The 19,861-nt window shown below is 47.2% G+C and overlaps 1 protein-coding gene across 27 annotated transcripts in view; it reads left to right on the plus strand.

Moving 5' to 3' along the window:
* The window catches only part of RAD51B (RAD51 paralog B), a 657,779-nt gene that overhangs the window by 486,492 nt on the left and 151,426 nt on the right, over positions 1–19,861 (plus strand). Inside the window, exon 10 of one of the 27 annotated variants that reach the window (XR_016226493.1) lies at positions 11,301–11,447. The exons of the other annotated variants lie outside the window; for them this stretch is intronic. The gene's annotated coding sequence lies outside the window, so the exon portion shown is untranslated. The remainder of the gene's footprint in view (positions 1–11,300; positions 11,448–19,861) is intronic. 27 annotated transcript variants of the gene reach the window in all.

Raw genomic sequence — 19,861 nt, forward strand, 5'->3', positions numbered from 1 at the left:
GGACCGCATGGCATCCTATGGTGGAGAGGGAAACAAAGACTTGCAGTTCCCCTGGAACCCTCATGGGTCGAGTGACAGGGGGACTGTGGGGGCTGGGCACAGGGCTGGAGTGATATAAACAAATGGCTTTTCTGATAGAAGGCATAAGGAATGGGGTGACAATAGCTAGGACTGTCCGGTGCCAGGGTTCCTAGTCCCCTCCTTGTTCCCTCAGCTAGTTTGCAGACTATGGAGAAGGAGCACAGAGACCCCCCTGGCCCCGATGGCTGTGGTCTAAGCTCTGAGGCCAGCAGCTACAGTTGCCAGAGGAATGACCCCAGCTCCCTATTAAGAAGTTTGTGTTTGTCACCAGCTTTTTAAAGTCTTCCTTCCACCTCAACCTATGCTTTGGGGAGAGTTTGATCAGAGTCGCTGACTCTTCAGGGAAGCATCTGGAAAGATTAGAGCAAGGGCGCTGGCTGCAAATTCACTGTGATTGTCCTGCCTAGAGGAAAGGAAGCGTCTGATCAAAGGGCGCTGCGGCTGCCCCGCTCACTCCCACCCCACGATGTCCTCTCCTGTGCCTCCCCTACCCTCAGCCTGACTCTGCGCACTCATCTGATACCTCCCCCTGCCCAGATCTTTCTCTCCGAGGTACTCATCAAGGCACCAGCTAGCCAAAGAAAATGCAGCCAGACAGTGTTCAATCACTTCTGTTTAGACTCAGTGAGCAGGTGGGGCTGCAGCTCCTTGCAACATGGACCTGCCGTGCCTACCTCTGCAGAGAATCTGGTTTCACATTTGGCTGATGATCATGTGGTCCCTGGCATTCATTCATATATTGGAAAGCCCAGGCTTCCACACACTTGATCCTGCAGAGCAGTATAATATCAATAAGACCTGTCTTAGTTGTGGAACCCAAAAGGTGATGCCAGCCTTCATTTCACACCAAAGTGCCTGTGTCTTATTGATTTAATTTTTTAGTAGTCGAGGCAGCAGAGGCACAGGGAAGGTCAACACTTCCTTCAGGACCATCCATTGGGTGCAAGTTTTGATCCTCTCATCTCTGAGCCAGGCAATGGTGACACTTTCCTATAGAGCATTTGGCCAGTTTAACTGGAATCGTGGGTTCTAAACTATGGCTTCCTCTCCCCCACCCACTACCACTGCCATCCAGTTGCTAGAAGCCAACTGGTTTTGTCAAAAGGCAGCTAATGGCAGTTCGGTGTGGGTTCACTAGAAGACCTTCCGCCCTTTGTCTCATTTTGGTTGTCCGTGTCAACCAAGATCAGCTGTCCACAGGTAAAATGAACTTCTGGTTGTCACAGTTTCTTTCCAAGAATGGCCCATTGTGAGTCCTCTGGCAGGCCTCTGAGAAACAACGGGAGTCCGAGTGTGGACTAATTGCTGCCCCGTAGCACGGGAGTGATACATGGACGTGTGATGTATCTGTAAACGAGCAGAGGAGTGCGTATGCTCTGGCATGAGCTGGCTCCACCACATGGTTTGAAGTAAATGGCCATTTTATGTCCCATTTGGAAGAGAAACTTGGAGAAGCTTGGCAGCAGATCTGTGGCTGGGTAATTAATCTAAGAACTATAGCTTTCCTCTACATAGGAGATTAAATGCCCGACTTTGGCCAGATCAAAGCAGGCCTCTTGGACTATCTGATCATGTTGGGCTGGTGCAACAGTTTTGCTCCCTGTGTTCAAAAAGAAGCCCATGTTTAGCTTGGGTAAATAATTAGATCTGCCAGCATCTGTAGCTCTTTAGATTCAAGGTCGAACTTCATTTTTACATTATTATTAGCCTTCTCCTCTAAAACAAGTCATTCTCTCCCAGAGTTGAAAGAGACATAAATATTAACTAGGGATTTTCTGAATGCAAACAATAGCATTTGTTGTTCTTTGGTGCTACAAGAAATACATTCTTAGACTTACATGGCATTTTCTTTAGAGCATTCCCAACCAGATATTATATAACCTATCGTTTTTGTTTACTTGCTACCTCTTTGAGACAGTTTAGGTCTTGGTGCTGCGGGCTCCATCTGTCAAATGGAAAGAACCGAAGTATTAGGTTCTGCTTTGATGGATTGCAAGAAAGAATGCAGACATTAGTATGACCTGGGTTGCCAAGATGCTGCCTGGAGCTTTTAAATTTTGTAAGCTCTGCATTTCACCTACCCAGGGGAGTCTGAATGGTGTATAATTTGGGCCAGGATACAACAGGCTCACGGCCAGGTTGAACTGGACAAACAAATGGAACTGGTTCCAGTTTACCAACCTGGCACAAATTATGTGCTGGTCAAGGAAGTATTTTTCTAATCCTGGGGAGCCACTAGTGAAAAATCCATTGGTGCTTTGATGGTGGCCTTTGGAGATACTTTTATAATTTGAAACCATTCCCATGGCAGGCCCAGGGAGAGATCTTACTTTAGCCAACACGCAACACTAGGCAGAAGGAACGAGGCCTTTCTGGCGGACTTGACCCGTGGGTGGGCCCTCTTCCACATGTTTCTAATTAGGGATGCAAGCGAGAGTGGATATGCTGCGGTGACTCTCCCCTTCTCAGCTGGGAGACGGAACAACAGTGCCTTTGTGATGACCTCTGCAGGGCTGTTTACGTTTGGTGACCTGCGCAGGCCTCCTGCCAGAGTGGATGCACCTCCTGGCTAACGAGAACCAGCCCTGCTATCTGGGACTACGGTAGATCTCGGAGGTCACCATGAAAAATAAGAAGTTCCCCTGTTGCTGAGTGGTCTGTTAATTTTTCTTGTTTAAAGATTTATTGAAGTGTAATTTACATACCATAAAATCCACCCATTGTGAGTACACAATCCAATGATTTTAGTAAATGTGTAGAGTTAGGTCACCATCACCACAAATCCAGTTTTAGAATTTTAGTTGGATTATTTTGAAAATACCAAATCATGCTCATAATTGGTATGCAGGTTATGCTGAAGTGCAAGATAAAAATTTGAGGCTATTTTGGGTTAGGAAGGAGGGCCACCCAGGAAGTCAATTGGGATATTTAGTCTTAAGCCTCTCAAAGAGCATGCAGTCTTGAGATTTGCACCCTTGTTTAGGAAAGTTTTCCATTTTTTTAAAAAAAGATTTATGTATTTATTTGAAAGGCAGAGGCAGAGTTAGAGAGAAAAGAGGGAGGGAGAAAGAGAGAGAGAGAGAGAGAGAGAGAGAGAGAGAGAATCTTCCATCCTCTGGTTCACTTCCCAATTGGCCACAATGATTGGGGCTAAGTCAAGCCAAAGCCAGGAGCCAGGAGCTTCATCCAGGTCTCTCACGTGGGTGCAGAGGCCCAAGGACTTGGGCATCCTCCACTGCTTTCTAAGGTGCATTAGCAGGGAGCTGGATTGGAGGTGGAGCAGCCAAGACTCAATCTTGTGCCCATGTGGCAAGCCACTGCTACTGGCCACGCCTTAACCAGCTGCACCACAGTGCTGGCCCCAGTTTTCCATGTTTTTACTCACCAAATAGTAGACCTACTTGAAAAAATATCTGAGAAGCTGTCAGCTGCAGAACATGCCTCACCTGTCAATGCCAGTTAATAGTTCTTGATTATAAAGAGAAGGTTGGGGAGATAAAAATATAAGTTTGCCTCAACAGGCTCATGGTCCCCAGTGAAACACCTCATCAGATATTTGCTTACATGCCCTCTTGTCTTCAGGTAGTATGTTAGGCGCTGCAGACACAGAGATAGGGAAACAGGGTTCCCACCTCTATGAACTGACAGTCCAATGACCTATGTGATCATTTCAATACAATGTCGTAGTCCTCTGGTAGAGAGAAGTTCCGTGTGGATCAGAAAGGTCATCAGTAAGGACTTGATAGAGGAGGAGATTTTACAAAGATAGAAAAGCGCAGTTAGTAAGTGCATCAGTCCTGCTGACACTGGTTACGTACCTGCCCCTGCACCGTTTGGAGGAGGCTCTGGCCGATCCAGTCCCTGCCTTCAGGGAGCTTTAGGGCTGGTGAGAGATACAAGTCCGTGTCTACTTCCAGTTAGAGGTAATAACTGTGAAGATTAAAACTCAAGTATGCTGGGAATTTGGAGAAGCAAGAGAGACCATTTGACGGAAGTCGTCTTTGAGCTGCATCTTGACCGACAGGTGGGGTTCCAGCAGGTGTGGCTCAGAATGGGAAGCAGTGCAGAAGACAAATCTGAGCAAAGACTCAGAGGAGGGGGGCTTGGGGTGTGTTCCGAGAATGCTGAGTAACCCCATACGGGTCAGTATGTCACACGGTACAAGATGCTGGGACTTATGTCAGAAGCAGGAACAACGAGGGAATCACAAGCTCTCTCTCCCCTTGCCTGGATCAGGAAGGGCCTCCCAGGGAAGCACTCGTTCACTCTGCCCAGCCTGCATGCTTTCGGCCACGGTGACTTGATGAATAGTTTTCTTCTTCAGGCTCCGCTTTCAGGATTCATTGTGTGGTCATCACCCACTCGGCCCGTATCGAAGCACCGTGGGTTTTCAGTAGGGATTCCCCATGCTCTCAAAGGCATGCAATCCGTGCTAGTTAGGTAAGTGGAACCACCCCATCTGCATCTGCAGTTCAACCTGCCCATAGGCCTGCTGTGTAGCCTGGCCTGTAGGTTCAATGTAATCCTTTCAAAAAGATTAAAAAATGAAAACCACCCCCTTGAAATGTTGGCTTCTGACTTTTGAAAGGGCAGTCACTACACCTGAGTAGCCCAGGCAAGTGGATAGGAGATAGGGAAAAACAAAACCCAAACAAAACAAAACAATACTATGCCTGAAACTGCCAGCGTTCCCAAGGTCTGAGGGGGGCAAACTTATTTCTAAATTTAAGTTGCTAGAGACCTTGAACCTGGTGTTGTTTGAGAGATATTTTGGAAAACAAGGAACACTGCTGGCTTTCCGTCAGAAAGGGAAGGACTCATTTGGTTTTGATAATAGCAAGGAAGAGGGGATTTTGCGTCAACAGTCTACCTACTGTGTGGCCTTGTTCACGATATGGCTGGTGCCTCTCTGGGTCAGCGTGAATAGCCAGGCTGCAGCTGGAGCTAAGGACAATGGCCAGCACTGTTGGGCTTTGCCTTTAAGCCCTGCAGGTTAATTTTGTAGTATTTAGTGGCATTGAACCTGCCCCCCCCCCCCCAAATGCTGCTTCATTTGGAGGGAACGTACTTTCTGCATTTTTTTTTTCTTCCTGAAGAATAAAGAGAAAATTCTGGAAGAACATAATGTAGCCTATTGGCCTTTTTAGGCTGAAAAAGCAAGGGGTCAGCACTCTTCCAACTGTCAGCCTCCCAATAATTTTTTAGATGCCACCACAGGGGAAGTCCCCTCCTGTTGTTATTTTTTTTTCCCTCTAGACTGAGATGCTTAAAAAAAAATTCCTGTGTGGGGAAGTGATCTTTAAAAAGCAAACAAAGAAGCCTGTGAATGCGGTTCTGCATTTGCTGAGAAGTAACAGGCCTAGGAACTGTGGGTTTTTTGTTTTTGTTTTTGTTTTTCTGGTACTGTGATTCCCAGTGCAGTACTAATTATGGACAGGGGCTTTGCCATTCCGCACGTTAGAAAGGGCAAGTTCTTGGCCACCATGTAGGGTTGCCAAATGAAACCCAGGATGCCTGGGTAAAGTAGAATTTTGGATAAAACAAATAACTTCTTAGTATAAATACATACTAAATATTGCACTGGCACATACTTGTTTTTATTGTTCATCTGAAAATTCAAACTTAGTCCAGCATCCTGTATGTCTCTTTGCTCAATCTGGCCACTCTGTGTACCCTCCACAATCAAAGGCCTGTCCCAGGAGCTAGAGTTTCTGTGATTACAGAAGTCACTATCAGTTTGAAACTAAAGCAGAACAATGCATGAGGTAGAGCTTTGGGGATCGAATCAGGTCCGTGCCACCACCTTTGGCTTCTTGGAGCAAGGCTGCTGTGTGTTGCAAGTGGCCCTCCCAGGTCTCCTGTAGCTAAGACCATCCGGATGTTCCAGCCCTAGCTCAAATGAGCAGGCCAGGCCTGGGGCTCCCTTTGAAATCCGAAGTACTCGGCCTCCCTCCTTAGGATAGCTCTGGGCCTTCTGAGGCGAGGTTGCACAGATAGAATGACAGCCTGGTTTCCAGAGTGCCTACGGTGTGCTGGTGCTTTGTGTGTGTCACCCACGTCTGCCTATCCGAGTCCAGACTGCCTCCTGGAACGAGGAAACAAAGGCCCCAAGAAGCCAAGTCACTCCCATGAGGTCCTGGAGCTGGAGTAAGTATTCAGTCTGTTTGACTCCAAAACCCCCCGGGTCCAACCATGGTGCCCCGACACGTGGTACCCTCAGAGCCCCGCCTCTCCACTCCCTCCCCAACTACCAGATTGACAGGATATGAGCCATCCTTGTTCTCTTCTTGTTCCTTACTGCCTGGAGCCGGTAGAGAACTTTCCTCCTGAAATGGGCCCAAAACAGCCTTAGTTCATGATGTGTCACACCGAAACACGACAGACACGGAAATCTGGGCGCTAGAAGATATTTACTTTGGATGCTTTCTACTCTGTATGAAAACGATTAGACCAACGGGAAACGAAAAGCCCAGGAACTTTATTACAACATTTTCAAATATGGCATCATTTACGATCTTTAAATAGCCAGAAGCTCCGAGATGAGCTTACACAGGAATCACGTGGTGTTGGTCTAACCTCGGCAGCTCAGCCAGCCGTCCTGCCGACTCTCCACCCACGGCCTCCTCCGGATAGAAGCAGCAGAAATTACTGCCCAATGCCATTTGCTTTTTGAACCAACACATATTCTTCTGGGCTCACTCCTTATAGAGGATGGTTTGTCAGCATCTCAGTCTCCCTAAGGAAGACGTTTTACTTGCCCCTGCTGGGTAGGCATGCCTGCAGCCACTCCATCCCAGAATCTGCCGGGGCTGCATAAAATTTCTCCTTGGGTGTGGTCTACCTAGTATTCCGGTAGCATTGCTTAAACTGTGGGCTGTGGACCCGAGGGTCTGGGAGAACTTCCTCCTTAGGGCCAGAGGAGAACAGTGCTTCCCAACCTTTCTCCTCCGACTCTCAGCACAGCCCCAGTCCTCCTGCCCGCTTCGACGCGGGCAGAGCAGCTGTTCTTTTCCTCTGTGCTCTCTTCACCGGCCTTAGTCCCCGTTGTGCTACAGTCCTGCTTCCTGTTTCCTTGAACCACTAACTCCCCCACAGTTTTAAAGATCAAGTCTGTTCAATTCTAAACTGAAATTTAAAACAAAAAATGGAAAACTAGGGGGTAAAATGACAGCAGGATGCATAATGATATCTTCTTCTCACTTAGCTCTACAGTCATAAATGAATAGCCTTGCGCCACTCCCCAAGACTAGGGCAGCCCCAGCCACCCCTTCCTCTTCATCCCCCTCCCTCACAGTCTCTTCCTTTTCTAACTTGTCTCCCCACTTTGGAGCGAATTGAATCAACCAATACACTCGGTAAACCCCAGACTTTTTGTTTCTCTCCTTTGGGATGGCTCAGTGCTGGCACCGTGGAGTCTTTGAGGAAAAGCTTGGTAAGTGGTCATCTTAGAAGGTTTTAAAAGAAGCCCTGGGACACAAGATGATGAGTCCCTACCCTTGGCGTTTCATTGCCTCCAAGAGGCTTGGCAGACAGCAGCTTGGGCTCCGTAATCTGCTCTTTTTTGGTAGCAGGGCAGACTGTACAGGTGTGGTCCCTGAGCATGTTACTTGAATGCTGTGCTTCAGGGGTGAGCGTTTAGTGCAGCTGTTAAGTTGCCATCTGGGATGCCCGTACGCCCTATTCCAGTGCCTGGTTGGAGTCCTGGCTCCTCCACTTCTGATGCAGATCCCTGCTAATGTGCATCCTGCGAGGCGGCAGATGGTGCTCAAGCAGTTGTGCCCTGCAACCTGCATGTGATATTGGCTTGAGTTCTGGGTCCCTGGCCTTGACCTGGCCCAGTCTTGGATACTGTGGGCATTTGGGGAGTGAACTAATAGATGGAAGATGTGTGTGTGTGTGTGAGAGAGTGTGTGTGTGTCTGCTGTTCAAAAAAAAATGAAAACAAGTAAATTTAAAATTTTAAATGCTAAGCTTTTGCTTTTCCATAAAAAGGGCAAAATGATCATTCTGACTTCAGAGGGTTGCTATAAGGATTCAATGAGTTAATATTTATAAGTCATTTAAAACTGTGCTTAACACTTAGTGAGTACTGTATTAAATAAACACACAATATGAAGCAAGAAATAATATCCCACATTGAATCTATGCCTGAAGAACTATATTCAACTTCTGTATTGGGTCCAAGATAAATCTCAGTGACGGTTTGTAAGGACTACGAGATAACAAGTTCCATAATTTCATTCAAGGATTTTGAGAACCAGCTGGGCCTCGATTTACCTCTCCTCACCTGTATTTTGGCCATACTGATTGATTATTTCCCAGCTCACTCCCCATTCATATCTCCTGCCCTGTCCCCTCTACCCTAATTGTTCTCCCTGCCTTCGCCTCCAATTGGCTGTCCACAGGTGTGGCCCTGTATTACTGGGTACTCATTCAAGTACAAGGCCTGTCTCCTCCTCTGGGTCATAAGCGTCTTTTTACATTTCAGATGGTTGTGTATCATTCTCCATGCCTTATACATAAGAGGTTCTGTATCAGCGTGTTTTGATTGGTCGCTGTGAGCTTTTGCAGACTAGGAAACAGCTGGTCCAGAGCTAAGTGGCACCTCTTAGACGCTTGCCTCCAGGCCTCATAGATGCTCTGTTGTAAAGCTGTCTCCCTTTGTGCTGGAGCAATTTGGAGCCTCCAGGGTAGGCCTGCATAGTGCCAGCCACCCAAGGTAGGGTTGTGGGGAGGGTGCTAGGATTGGACGTTGATGTGAAAGGAGGAAGCGCCTGTGTACTGACAGCTCAGGGCCTTGCCTCTGCCCAGTTCCAGAGATGTTTTTAGGTAGCACCTTGAAAGGTTGGTTTAAAGGAGACACTTAAAATATGCTTTTCATAATGCAAAGGGCTGCCTCTGAGAATGCCCCAGCTTTGCAAGCCTAGGGGGGAGGGGGCCAAACACAGAGCTGGAGAAATCGCAACACCACTGTTGGAAGGCTTGCAGGCTGGAGCAAACCGAGAAACCAGCATAAAATGCGTTAGTGGCTCTCTACAAACCAAACGGCAGTGCACAAGTGTTTGTATCCCGTGCCAGTGTTGATGGATGGATAAATAATATCACATGGGAAAGATGGTTTCCAACGGTAAATTCTGCCCCAGTACATTGGCACGGTCTTTCTCCCTTTCATAAGTATACTTAGGCGAATGCACAAGGCCATGCAGATCTCCTATGTTGGACATGAAGTTGGAAAGTACAGTTGGAAGAATCTAAAAAGTACTGTGTTTTCCCCTCCCATCTTGGGAATAGCTTTGATGTTTGTTTGGTGTGTTGTCTGGATCACTTTGACCAGGTATCTGGGAGCATTTCCAAAGGCCAGGCGAGGCCCCGGGCAGGAAAGCGTCTCCTGCCTGTAGGGGGCGTTCCCAGCAGCACTGAGCCCAGAGCTGTCTTGCCTCCCAAGAGAGCGCAGGAACAAGACAAGTAGACTTTGGAGACTTGGGACCTGGGAGTGGGATCGGACTGAGGGAGAGACTGGTGCTGAGTCTGGGCTGGACACTCAGTCATTCTGCCCGTGCGTCGGAGGGCAGGGCCCGGGGAGACCCAGGAGGTTCGCGTTCATTCCTTTGTTCCTTCTTTCTTCAGCAAGACTTTACTGCGCGCTTATTGTGTATCAGAGGCTGGGCTGACCTTGGCGGCTGAGGGTGGCGTCCTCGGAGGACTGGGAGGCCTGCCAGACAGGAGGCACAGAGCAAACAAGAAAGCACCAGGGAGCCGTGGCCCTGCACTGGAGAAAGTGATGTGCAGATTCTAGACACGCCCGAGGGCGGAAGTGGAGCAGAGACATTTGTCTATAGAGTTCAAGGCTGACCTTCCACCGTGACACAGAGATCCTAAGAGACCGTGGAGAGAGCGTTCAGGGGCCCTGCTGACCAGGACGGACCACTCTGAGCCCTTTGGAAGCTCCACAGAGTGTCAGGAGCAACGGGAAAAGCAGCAGAGAACAAGAGCTGGGAGTCAGGTATTCGGCGTTGCTAGTAGCTAGAAGAGTTCGCTAACGTCTTAGAGAATCATAAGACAGACCTCTTCCGCTGCTGTAGTTTGTTTTATACATGACCGACATATCAGTCAGTTGTAGGTAGTTTACTTATAGAGCTGTTTTGGTGGCTTTTGAATGTCTTATTTTCTGTTCTAAAGTCCACTGAGATGTATTAGAATGGACCGCCTGAGCCCAGGTGGATCCAAGGAGCCGTCTGCTCCCGGCTCAACACGCAATGAGCCTTCCGGGCCTCCTCCTTCGGACTCTTGCTCATCTCATCCCTCATGATCGTGGGCACTGCACGGTTTTATGGTACATTGCAGAGTCGTTTGTCTTTTTCCAATAAACCGTGTGCTTCTTGGTGGGAGGTGCCCTCGCCCATTCATTTTTCTGTCTCAGCGCTGGCTCAGGGCCTGGTACTCTGCACTGTCCAGACGGGGACTGTTCCATTTGGATGTGCTGGCCTCCTGCAGTCCAAGGCCAACAGTGGACCCCGCTTACTCACACTGGCTTTCCAGCTGCGACTTCTCACGATATGAAAGACCTCGTTATCACTTGTTTCCCTTTAAATCATGTAAATAGCATGTTTAAGGCATGAGCGTTTGAGTTTCCTGTTGTAGATTAATACTGGCCAGAACTCTTCCCTCTAGGGGGTGGCTGCCTTTTGTACCAGCCCCTTTCCGTTTTCCTTCCTCCGCATTAGTTTACAGAGTCTCTGGATTCCTATTCAAGTCGCCTTTTCCTTTTTACCTCTTAGGCTGCCTTGGACCCGTCCACTTAGGCCTGACCCCAGCAATACTTGTGCTCTGCTCCAGTTATTCCTCATCTATGCCAGGGGGATTTAAATGCAAATGAGGCATTATCTGCCCTGCCTTCTCCAGGGAAAACTAACTGTTGTGTATAGCTCTGTTCTCCCATAGCAATGAACACGGTGTCTTATTTTCAGTGAAATGAGTGGTTAGCAGTAGAGATTAACTACTAATGAGGGAGCCAGAGAAGACTAGTTAAGAGCTCTGCCTGAGATGACCTAATCCTTACTCCATCACTAACTATATGACCGAGCAATCTACTAAACATCCATGTGTTTCAACATCTTCGTCTTTTTGTTAAAAAGATATACTCAATTAATTTGTTTTATTTATTTGAAAGACACAGATCTGTTCGCTGATTCACTCCCTGAACTGTCCTCAACACCCAGGGCTGGACCAGGCTGAAGCCAGGAGTCTGGAATGTAACTCCTTCATGATTGGCAGGGACCCAACGACCTGAGCTGTCATCTGCTGCCTCCCAGGGTGCACATTGGCAGGAAGCTGGAATCAGAAGCAGAGCCTGAACTTGAACCCAGGTACTCTGATATGAGACGCAGGCATCCTAAGCAGTATCTTAACTGCTGGGCCAAAACATCTGCCCTTTCTTCATCTTTCGAAGGAGGATAATGGTAGTAATACTGCCTAACCAGTGGGAGAGGTATGAAGGTCGAATGCGTTAGCCGTATCTTATCATTATCAGCAGCCTCCACCACGGTATTCCTGATCAGAAGTTGGGAATTTGGATAAAGAAAATTCTCTCAATCTCTCTCTCTCTCTCTCGTAAAAATGTATTTATTTATCTAAGATGCGCAAAGAGAGAGATATTGATCTAAGAGGCACAGAGAGAGAAAGAGGGAGGGAGAGAGAGAGACAGACAGACAGACATCTTTTTTTTTAATAAATATAAATTTCCAAAGTACAGTTTATGGATTACAATGGCTTCCCCCCCATAATTTCCCTCCCATTCGCACCCCTCCCATCTCCCGCTCCCTCTCCCATTCCATTCACATCAAGATTCATTTTCAATTATCTTTATATACAGAAGATTGATTTAGTATATATTAAGTAAAGATTTCATCAGTTTGCACCCACACAGAAACACAAAGTGTAAAATACTGTTTTAGTACTAGTTATAGCATTACTTCACATTGGACAACACATTAAGGACAGATCCCACATGAGAAGTAAGTACACAGTGACTCCTGTTGTTGACTTAACAATTTGACACTCTTGTTTATGGAGTCAGTAATCTCCCTAGGCTCTAGTCATGAGTTGCCAAGGCTATGGAAGCCTTTTGAGTTCGCCAGCTTCGATCGTATTTGGCAGGGTCATAGTCAAAGTGGAAGTTCTCTCTTCCCTTCAGAGAAAGGTACCTCCTTCTTTGATGGCCCGTTCTTTCCACTGGGATCTCACTCGCAGAGATCTTTCATTTAGGTCTTTTTTTCCCTTTTATTTTTGCCAGAGTGTCTTGGCTTTCCATGCCTAAAATACTCTCATGGGCTCTTCAGCCATATCCGAATGCCTTAAGGGCTGATTCTGAGGCCAGAGTGCTATTTAGGACATCTGCCATTCTATGAGTCTGCTGTGATCCCGCTTCCCATGATGGATCGTTCTCTCCCTTTCTGATTCTATCAGTTAGTAGTAGCAGACACTAGTCTCATTTGTGTGGTCCCTTTGACTCTTAGACCTATCAGTGTGATCAGACATCTTCTATCTGCGGTTCATTTTCCCAGTGCCCACAGTGGCTAGGACTGGGTCAGATGACACTGAGAGCCAGGAACTCAACCCAGGTCTCCTGTGTGTGTGATAGGAACATGGTTCCTGGAGCCATCACCACTGCTTCCCAGGGTTTGCATTAGCAGGAGGCTGGAGTCAGGAGCTAGAACTGGTATCAAACCCAGGCACACTGATCTGAGATGCAAGCATCTTAATAGCTAGGTCAAGCACCCTCCCCAAGAAAGCAAGCTTTTCTAGGTTATGTTCTTGTGAATCTGACCTGGAACAAACCTTATCAGATTCCTCATAGAGTACTTTGTGTGCTACCCTTTTTCTACACTGGGGCGATGTCTACTTCAGTATTATTTAGAACATTTTGATTGAGTGTTCTAACCTGTACTTCTTGTCCTATATTTATCTCTTGGTACAGAGCAAGTATTTTATTTCAGTTATATTATCAAAGGGGAAGTCCGTGACCCAAAATAGGTTAAAAACCACCGAGGAAGACAGTGATGATATTTAAGAAGAGTGAGAGGGAACTCTCAAAATACACAAGTGTGGGGGCAGGTTTTAGTGCTGTGGCTAAGCTGCTGGATGGGACAACCCCGTCCCATATCAGAGCGCCTGGGTTTGAGTCCCAGCTTAACTCTTGATTCCAGCTTCCTGCTGATGTGCACCCTGGGAGGCAGCAGGTGATGGCTCCACATTGTAGGCCTACATTGGGTTCCCAGTTCCTGGCTTCAGCCTGGCCCAGCCCAAGCCAGGGTGAGCATTCCAGGAACGAACCAGTAGATGGGAGCTCTCTCTGTTTTCCTCTCTGCTGCTTAAATAAATTATATATTCATGGGTATGTGTGTATTCATGGGTATGTGTGTATTCATGTGTATGTGTGTATTTGTGTGTGTATGTGTGTATACATATAAAACTGTGGCTACCCATAGACCTTACCATCTACCCTACCTTAGAACTGATAACATCGTTCATCTCCAGGGCTAGGAAGAGAGTGAGACATGATGTCTGCTGTTGAGTTGCTCAGAATTACTGCAGTCTCTTTTCATCTGTTAGTAAACACCAACTGAAAAATTTTATCATGTGTTAATAAGTGAGACTTACCTCCCCCACTGAACTTACAGTGTGCTTCAAACTGTCCCAGACCCTCCTACCTACAATGCTGTTCACCCCAGGGCTACCCAGCTACCGATGAGAAGAAAGACTGACAGGCTGTAAGGACTGGTAGGGAATTGCCTTTTCTTTTTTCTTTCTTTCTTTCTTTCGTGTTTTTTTTTTTTTTTTTTTTTTTTTTTTTTTTTTTTTTTTTGACAGGCAGAGTGGACAGTGAGAGAGAGAGACAGAGAGAAAGGTCTTCCTTTGCCGTGGGTTCAGCCTCCAATGGCCGCCGTGGCTGTTGCACCGCGCTGATCCGATGGCAGGAGCCAGGTGCTTTTCCTGGTCTCCCATGGGGTGCAGGGCCCAAGCACCTGGGCCATCCTCCACTGCACTCCCTGGCCACAGCAGAGGGCTGGCCTGGAAGAGGGGCAACTGGGACAGAATCCGGCGCCCCGACCGGGACTAGAACCCAGGGTGCCGGCGCCGCTAGGCGGAGGATTAGCCTAGTGAGCCGCAGCGCCGGCCTGGGAATTGCCTTTTCTTCAACCAAATATGTTACATGTCCTATCAGCTAGGACTGCATCAGGAAGGAGATAGTGCACTTTAATTAGGATGATGTGGGAGACTTTGGTGATCAAAGGGGTGCTTCCAGTGGAGTGAGCAGAGCACAACGGGCTAGTCAGAGTTGGGGCTCCTTTAGGACCTCTAGATGAGCATGAGGGGAGGCTGTTCTGGAAGCAGTAGACAGAGGGCTGTATGGATAGGACTGCCCAGCAGGATCTGAGACCTTCCATCAAGAAGTACAGCCAGCTCAAGACCCAGTGCCTTCCTTCCAGTCTCCTGCGATGCTCCCAGTGGCCAAAGCCAGGAGAGAGTCCTGTGGGTGTGATCCATACAGGCCAGGTTCCAAAATCTCAGAAAAGGTTGGAGAAAAGTCAAAAGCAGGTCTGGAGGGACACACCGGAAACACATTTTCACACTTGATTTTAGAGGTGAGGGCGTGGATTGCAGTGTTCACTGTTTGGGCAAGCTACATTTTTCATGGCTTATAAAATATTTCAGCCACGGTTACTGCACCATCAATTTTGTGATCTCCCGTATCTCACTGTCTTATTTATTAACTCAGCTTTCCCCTGCCCTCTTTCTGCACAGAGAAAGTTGTGTAGACATTAGCGTGTTTTCCTCCGGAGCACACAGAGAATAGCAATGCCATGTGCAGAGATTTTTCTTTTTACAACAAGAGTCAGTTGTTTCATTTCCCCTCTCTGTTTCTCTCCTCCTGCACTTAGGCCAAGGGTATATTACATTTGGAGACATCGACTGTGATGCTTCCCCAACTTTCCTCAGCCAAAGACTCCTTTGGGAATCCAGCTAAATTTCCTGGTTCCCTTTGGCTTTTAATACCGATGCCCATATTGCCCAGTGAGGTTATTTTTATTACTCACAAATATTTTTATAATTAACTTAAGACTCAACAAAAAACCAAAGGTAAACAGACTGTAATTATTTCAAGTTCCAACCACGAGAAGTGGATATTAATCTTTGAGAAGGTATTATTATAATACAGTATATAATAGTCATAAACCAAATATCAGCTTATAATTGCAAAGGGATATCTGTGACTACAAAAGGCAAAATAAAGTAGAATTTAAAAGCCAGTCGCCACGCCTCAGTAAATATGACTGTGGCACACTTCAGCTCAATACTTGTAAGTTTCAGAATAGGATTTGTCTTCTCATTATTCGCTGATATGCATTTATTTTGCTCTCATATTTAACAAGAGACCCCTTAAATCACTTTGCAAATGTAGGCAGGTTTCTAGAACAGCTAGCCTACCTCTGCCTTGAGCTTCTTTGGCAACATTGCCCTGTGGAGACCCCGGTCCCTCCCTCCCTCCCTCCCTCTGTGATTCGCACACCTTTATCCTGCCTGGTTCTGTGGCCACTCTGCTTTCCTGAGCTGCCCTGAAGTCACCAAAAAATGTCAATCAGAAGTGTCTTGAACCAGGAGACAAAGACATGATCGTTAACGCTAAGTACACGTTCCTTCTTAGATCTATGGGAACAGTTTCTCTAATTCTTGGGTTCCCCTCCTTCAAATTACACGGAGAGGACCATACCTCCTCAACCCCTTCCCAGCCCCACCCCCCAACCTCCCTACCCCACAGACGTGTTCCAGCATCTCCAGGCAATGCAGCCATTGTCTTGAAGTGGCTGAGCTCCTGTGCTGGTGATGAGCCGGGGGATGGGGCACAGAGCTAGCAGGCAAGTTCGTTCTTCAAGCCTTTGCTGATTCCATCCTGGGTATCAGAGACCATGCCATTTATGGACCGGAAAGCCACAGGGAGACACGTGGGGGCTCTGAACAGAGGGATGCTGAGCTTGCCCCCTTAGAAACAGCTCCTCGGCTTTCCTTGGGGAGCCCGCCATCTTCCTCCCCAGCCACAGGCTTTCCGCGCTGCTGACTCCACCTCCCGGCTCTAAGAACTTGGCTCCGAACCGGACTCAGACCAACCTGAGTTTTTGGGATTGGTTCGAGAATGAGTATGTGACCCAAGCTGTGAACCTGAGAACCCTCCAGAAGGATCTGGCTGGGACTACTGGAAAGGGGAGCCTCTGTCTGCAGGGTCACTGTAGCCAGACTTCACGGGCGCCTGCCAAGAACGTGGTGACACACTGCAAAGCGGAGGGAAAGGCGGGGAAGGAGGATCCTCACCATCGTCTGAGCACTGAGGTCCAGTTACCTGCCGGTGTGACCCGTGAAACCTGCCCCGGCCCTACCCGTTCTTTGGCCTGTTTTGCCAGTTCACGTGTGCACTCCCTCACTTCCTACCCAGATTCCTGCGTAAAACGCTACACATCTGAGAATCACTGCTTTGTGCATCCAACACTTTCTGAGGCTACTGCTGCTTAAAACAGAATAACAGAGAATACAGAGAGCTTTTTTTTTTCTTTTTGTTGATCCTAGAAAGCCCACTGATGCACATGGAATTTGGACATTCCAGGAGGAATTTTGGGGTGGATAACAGGGTGTGTTACCAGCTGTCTGGCATCTGTGATTCACTGTGGCCATCTCCTGTTATCTGAGGGGCTGATTCCCCATCAGACAGGAACATTCATGATGTGCAAGTCCCTTACATAAAAATGGCACAGTATTTGCATAGAGCCCACATACTTTCTCCCATATCCTTTAAATGGCCTCCAGATTATTAACAACACTTAATACAAGATAAGTGACGTGTAAATGGTTGTTGTCCTGTATTGTTTAGTGGATAATGACAAGGAAAAAAGAACATCTGTACCTATCCTATATATATGTGTGTGTGTGTGTGTGTATATATATATATATATACACTGCTGAGTATGCATATCTGTCCTCCACAGTAGTTAAATTGGCTGATGCAGAATCTGTAGATTATGGAGGGCCAACTGTGTTAAAATACTGTTTTCACAGGGGTCTGTTGTTTGCTTTACAAAGGACCATTTCAAATGATTTGAGGACTTCTCACTTAAATAAATGGCAAAAATGTTTTCTTTTGGATGACAGAATTCAAAGTAAAGAATCAATTATGTTTGAAAAGATATAGGCCAGTGCCGCAGCTCACTAGGCTAATCCTCTGCCTGCAGCGTCGGCACCCCGGGTTCTAGTCCCGGTCGGGGCGCCGGATTCTGTCCCGGTTGCCCTTCTTCCAGGCCAGCTCTCTGCTGTGGCCTGGGAGGGCAGTGGAGGATGGCCCAAGTGCTTGGGCCCTGCACCCCATGGGAGACCAGGAGAAGTACCTGGCTCCTGGCTTAGGATCAGTGTGGTGCGCTGGCCGCAGCGCACTGGCTGCAGTGGCCATTGGAGGGTGAACCAATGGTAAAGGAAGACCTTTCTCTCTGTCTCTCTCACTGTCCACTCTGCCTGTCAAAAAGAAAGAAAGAAAGAAAGGAAAGATACTAGTTTCACACTACTGTGGTGCTAGACTACGGGAACAGAGGCCCGGCTCCTGAGTCAGCGTTTGTAAGATGCTTCATGGCAAGGTGCTCACGCAGCCCCAGGCCCGGCTTGGGCTCCTGCAGCTCCAGAGGATGTGGCCAGCGATGGAGATGATTAAAAGCAGGGAAAAGCTGATCCCTAAAGAATGATGGAAGTGGGCGATTTAACTGGGAAAAAAGAAGATGGAAGCGAGAAAATGAGTGGTATTTAAGTAGAGAAAGAGTTTGTGGACAGAAAAAGGTGGCCAGATGTTTTCTTCCTCCACTGAGTACAGTAAGAGAAAATCGCCTTTGACGTTTCATTTGTACACAAGAGGTGGCTTGTGCTGCAAGCAGATCGGATCCTGTACTAGGGGAGAGGCTGGCCTAGATGACCTGAAGACTCCCCTTCACTAAGATGCTGTGATTAGCAGATTGTCGATTTACCTCCAGACACAAAGTGTGTGTCAGAGCAGGGAGCAGGGTGCAGTGGCACAGTGACTAAACAGCTGCTTAGGATGCCCACCTCCTGTGTCAGAGTTTCAGTCCTGACTCCTGCACTTCTGATCCAGCTTCCTGCTGAGGCACACCACGCACGGGAGGCAGCAGATGGTGGTGCAAGTGGTCCCTGCCACTCAACACAGGAGACGTGGATGGGGTTCTGGGCTCCTGGATATGCTTTGTCCCAGCCCAAACTATTGCAGTCATTTGAGGAGTGGACCAGCAGATGGAAGATCTCTGTGTCTCTGTCACTGTCACTCTTCCTTAAAAAAAAAAAAAAAAAATACATGAAGCACCTTTTAGAAAAAGAGAAAATCAAAAAACAAACTAATGGTAAAGTTATGAAATCTGGAATTTCTATTTTCTGCTCTTTCAGTTTAGCTGTTAGCAATGGACAGTTAGTTTCTCCAATAACTATATTAATGAGGAAAAGCATGAGCTAGCTTAGCATTCGTGGGCAACATGTCTTTGGAGGAGTAAAACTGAGTGTAGGTTCCATATTGAGTCAGGAGCACTGGATGTCAGGTCTCTGGCGTATTTCCCAGTGTCACTTGCCTCGATTAATTTGGTATTCATAAACTCCAGGCCAAGTCGCAGGAACATGGATTTACTTTAAGGAAACAATTCTAGTTCTATGTATGAAAAAGCCCTGCTAAAGAATAACAGTATTGTTACTGCTTAGCTGGCTCCAGGCTTTTTTTTTTTTTAAGTTGAAGTAATAAAAGAGAAGCTATATGTTACTGTACATTTTTTCTGTACTAGTTGGGCCATTGCATTCAGCTGTGTGTGACAACTCAGGTTGCCGTGGACGAATCTAAGTACCGGCTCGCCTGACGACCGTTTTCAGGAATCCACACATCTACTAATTAGCTCCACAGTTGGGTTCTGCAATTCCCTGGGCCACATGGTGTAGACAGTTTCCGCATGCTCCACACCAGCAGTCACTTCCCACATGGTCGCGTAGGAGTGATTTCTCCAGGAGCCTTTGCAATGTCTAAGTGGCTCTGCTAATAACCGAGGGGCACTGACTTCACATTCAGTTGTTCCACGTAGATTCCAGCGATGATTTCTAGGTTTGTAGCTTGACAGAGAATGCCTGGGAGGGAGGGAGAAGCCTTCAGTTCTACCAATGTGATGCATACTGGGGCGAATTTTGCCCAAGAGGGTGGTGGCTTTGATGAGAAGGGCTCTAACAATGCCCTGTTCACACTCACTTTCCAACCAAATTGCGCAAGAAAAAAAACCAGCTTAGAAACAAAATCAAGCAAACAGAACGCCGCCTGTCCCCTAAACAGCAGCAACAGTAAAGAACCTGACCGAGAGAGCTTCCATCATGAGTTCTCTTTTTAAAACTAATCTGCAAACGAGAAGCCGGTTTCTAAGTTTATTTCCACACTTGCCCTCCGAATGCTGTCTTGTTGAAAGGTTCATGATATCAGATTCTCTCCCATGATTTCCTTTCAACAGAACTTACTGTGTTACCCACCCATGCCCTGAATAGAAATGGCTCTTTCACTCCTGGTTCTACACACACAAACACAAATGAGACGCACACACACCTATGGATAATATACATCTCTGACACACTTTAGTCGTTTATTTTCTTAGCAGGATAAAGGTAATTAATCAAAATATAATTCATTTTAAGAGTTGAGGCTTGACATGAGATC

This window comes from Oryctolagus cuniculus, chromosome 20 (genome assembly GCF_051225735.1).
Source record: "Oryctolagus cuniculus isolate XC-2025 breed Fujian yellow rabbit chromosome 20, ASM5122573v1, whole genome shotgun sequence".
Taxonomy (NCBI): domain Eukaryota; kingdom Metazoa; phylum Chordata; class Mammalia; order Lagomorpha; family Leporidae; genus Oryctolagus; species Oryctolagus cuniculus.